This window comes from Pinus tabuliformis, chromosome J (assembly GCF_031772625.1).
Source record: "Pinus tabuliformis cultivar Carrire ecotype Pingquan chromosome J, CPIR1, whole genome shotgun sequence".
Taxonomy (NCBI): Eukaryota; Viridiplantae; Streptophyta; class Pinopsida; order Pinales; family Pinaceae; genus Pinus; species Pinus tabuliformis.
Genome location: NC_142295.1, coordinates 434,753,246 through 434,757,798, shown reverse-complemented (window position 1 = coordinate 434,757,798; position 4,553 = coordinate 434,753,246).

Below are 4,553 nucleotides of genomic sequence, written 5' to 3'. Positions count from 1 at the left end.
AAATAATCACAAACCACCATGGATTAAAGCCCTGCGCCCCCAAAACCTTTTCCCATTTCATTTGTGCTAATCTATCACCTGACTGTCGTCTGATTGTCAGCACACAAATCCAACGGTTGACAGCCATATCGGGTTCACCCGATGTCCGACCTTTACCCGCCCGATAAATTGGTATTTCCTGGGCCCCCATTTGCTACGTGTCAAGCGTTAAGGTAGATCAAGTGACCTCGCCAAAATACCGCCTCCTCCAATAAAGCGGTGTGATGGCTTGGGAAACCACCTCCCCGCCCAACCCAAAAAACCGCCCACTATTCATTTGTAATTCGTCTGCCAAAAAGTGACTGTTGTTCAATAAAAAGGCCGAGAAGCCCCATTTGGCCTTTTTTCAATCAACTTCTTTGAAAACCTTTGCAAACCATTGCGACACCTTCAAACGCTGAAATCACCAATTGACCTCAAATTTTACTCCTGAAGAAGTTGCAGAGACCCCAAACAAGCTCTCAGTCCGTACCAAAAACCCAACAACCTTTTGCAGTTGCCAACAACACCAATTTGAAGTTAATTCACCCAAATTCCATGTATTTGAAGAGAAATTATCAGACACCCTTTCAATTTGAAAGCGTTCAGTCTTTAAAGTGTTCTAATTAAGTAAAATTAATTGAAATTACTTTAAAATTGAAGTGTGTGCCTGACTAAAATACCCAAACCCTTCTGAAAGCTTCCAAATTACCTTCAAACCTCTGATATAAACCTATATAAGTCAATTCAATCCACAAGAACTGAATTATGGCTACCCCCATCGCCATGGATGTCAGACAAGTGACAACCCCCCATTTGGACCTTGACCACCTTCCCCTGGTGGACAAGGATTTTCAAATCAAAGACAAAAGTGCCTATACACTCCTGCTCAAAATCCATTGTTGGAGTAAGGATAGATATCTAAACCATACTCATGACATTGGCCTTTGGGAGTCCAATTTGCCCAAATACCAGTTTCCACAAGTACATATCTTTCCTGAGATTGTTCATCTCTGCCAAGCTTGTTACATTCCTAGTGAGAGAGCTATAATGTCCCCAAAACAAAAAGTCTTGTTTACTATTACAACTGAGTCAATCAATTAAATGTTTCAAGTCCAACTAGGTCCAAACCTAACCCCTCTCTCCATTGGGGATTTGTTAGACCAGTACACCAAATTGAGTCCATCTAAACTGGCCCAAATATTCCAAACTTTCATTGTAGAAGAGCAGCACATTCCTACAGATGCCCCTCCATATGTTTTTGCCATTTTCTCTGAAAGGGGCAAGCAAATTGTAACCATGATATCATGTATTCTGGGCTATACCACAGATGAATTCGTTGATGAGCTCATCCTAGCCTTCATGTCCATTTTCACCCCAAGAAAGCCTCCTGCTACTTTGTACAATTATGCCCAATTCATAGCTGAAAGGATGCATGAACAATTTACCAGAATGCACAATGAGAGAGTATTCAAGTACTCATATGTACTTTACCACATGTTTTTGTATTATTAGTCAGATAGATTTCCCTTCACCATCCAGAAGCTGGATACTAAAGGCCAGCCCAAGTCTATTATATTTTGGACACCACTATTCCACAGGTATTCATCACCATACACCTACACAGACTTCATTGACTCTTTTGTCCATCTAGTCATGACCATGCTGATAGGAAGCCCTCCACCTAGAATAAGCCAAGAAATCAAAAGAGTGCTCCAGTTATCCAAACAAATTAAGGTGGGAGATTGGTACCTTTACCAAAATCACACCGAAATAAGAATCTATGGTTGCCAGCTTGCCCCGTACAAACTGCCCAAATACCTCCCCATGAGGTTATTTGCTTTGGAATATTATAGGCAGATAATGAACTCTAATGATATCAACTTTGTCTCAGCCAAGAAAAGGACTCAGTTCAAGATCAAAAACTAGTTAGGCCCTTTTATTTGCAATTCTAGAGAGGCAGGAGAGGAAGCAGATCAAATTCTGCAACAAATGAAGTTTCAGAACAGTTTCATGTGGAGGTATGACCCTCAAGGGTTTATAACCAAACTAAGACAAAAGGTCAAATTGGGACCTTACATTCATCACCCTATACCAGAAATAGAGAGATATGCCAACCAATCTGAGTGGTTGGAAAACACTCTCATAGATAGGGATAATACAAAGGTAGATGTTGAAAATACCTTGCTTGATTTAGAGAAACAGCTTGATGAAATCTCATTCCTGCAGGTACCAGAGCAAGAAGGAACCATGAGTACCCTTCCTATTTTGTAGACTCCTCAGAATGAGGAAAAGAATCCCAAAAGGAACAAAGAGGAAGGCTCTAGCTCAGGTATGGACACTTCCAATGTACAGTATGAAGCTAGCCAAAGAAAAATGCCTAGGCTCAATCCTATTTCAAAACAGGAAGACACAGAAGGCTCAGTAGAAATAATTGATAATGAGTTAGACATGAGCAAAGGCACAACTCCATCTGGAGAAACATAGGATCCATCTACATCAAAAACTCAAATTTTAGAAAGGCAACTCAGTGTAGAAGTCTCCTCATTCAATAAGCCTGTTGATAGAGATAGGGACATTAAGGACAGGTTCAAGGAGATTAAAATGAGAAATGAGAAACTGAAGGTGGAATCCTATGCACAGTATTTCAAGCTTACACCCCCTAATCAAAGTAGGTTGATGTCAGCTTTTGACATCAAGGAAGGAAAGATGCAAATGTCCTTCATAAAGCCAACTGTACAACAACCAAGAACATCAGCAGATTTCAAGAAGATAGACTTTGAAGTATTGGCAAGGGATATTCATCTCGTTGACCAAATTGAATTTCACAAGCAGGCCGGAGAAATGATTTACTCCACCCTTATAGGAAAGGCCACGGCTGCTCATCAATTGCAGAATTCACTGAATAACGTTTCAGCCCATTATCAATTGGAAAAGGCCTCCTCACAAGCCAAAGACACCAGAATCAAGTCTTTGGAAGACTTGGTAGTTGAATTGGGACATGATCCCAAAGACATCAAGGCTACTAAACAATTAATCAAAAAGAATAATGATGACATTGCAGCCCTCAAGAAACAGTTGAAGATACCTCAACTGCAGCACCCCCAGACATAGGAAGTCTTGGAAAGCCAAAAAAAGCATGAAGAGTTAATGGACTTAGTCCTTAAACTCAATGATCAGTTGAGGGAGACAAAAAAGGAATTGGACAGCTTAATCCAATTAAAGCAAACTGATCTTGGCACTACCTCGGTAAATGTCGTCCCAACAGTTACCACGGTTGTTCCTTCCACATTGGCTCCCACAACTTCAATGGCCACAACACAACTGATTTCTACAACATCTACATCAGCAACAGGTACATCAATTGAAGAAGCAAGAAAATTGGTTAAAGCTATGGAAGAAATGTCCATACAAACCATAGAGATGAATAAGCTCAAAGAGAAAGTGACAAGCTTGGAAACTGATTACAAGCTTGCCAAAATCATGCACAAAGAAGAAGTGCAAAAGGCTACTAGGATGAGTGAAAGATTGAAAGCCCTGGAAAAGGACTTAACACTGAAATAACCCCTTGGGTAGGCTAAGGAACAAATATGGACCAATATCATTGACTCTGTCAATGATATTTGGCCATCTATTCAGGTGATTTTCGAGCAAATAGATTTGATAAAATTGGCTACAGAGGCCATCCAGAAAGTAAAAGTAGAATTAGGACAAATGTCAGAAGAGGCTGCCAGAATTATCCAATTCCTTAACAACAAGAATAAGTATGAGCTGCAGGAATTGGAAATAGAGGAAAAAATAGAGACAATTTTGGAGGTCAAAAAGGTCCTCTCCAACAGGAACTTGATGCAAAACTTGGAGGACAAGTGTCAGAATATGCAGCTAGTTGTTGACAGATTTATGGCTAAGTTCCAAATTTTGAGAGAAAATGGATTACCCAATCCCTTAGTGATAAATGATAACCTGATGACACAGGAGGATTACAACAAGAAAATCAGAGAGGTAGCAAAAGATCAGGTAAATACATCATCAATAAAGGCATTGCCAACAGACAAAGTACTCTACCAAACATTTGAAAACTTGTTTCACCTCCACCATGAGGTATGTCAGGCCAGGCAGTAACTCTCTAAAGGCAGAAAAAACTGATTCGTCTATATTCCATAGGTAACCCATTGTTATATACAATAGGGAGTGATTGTTCAGTTCATCTCCCGATGACTGTTCACCTTCCCAATTTATTTATTTACATAAAATTCCCAATCATGAAGATTAGGTGTCAACATTCCCCCCCTTAATCTGAAGGGATGTTGTTGAGTCCAAGCATCATTCTGAATCGTTCAAGCTTTTCCCTTCCAAGTGCTTTGGTGAAGATGTCTGCAATTTGCTCATTTGTGGAAAAATGACGGAGATGGATTGTTTTGGCCTCAACATGATGTCGAATCAAATGATATTTAGTATTGATATGCTTTGTTCGATCACGGAACTTTGGGTTCTTGGCCAACTTTATTGCAGAGGTGTTATCAATCATGAGTGGA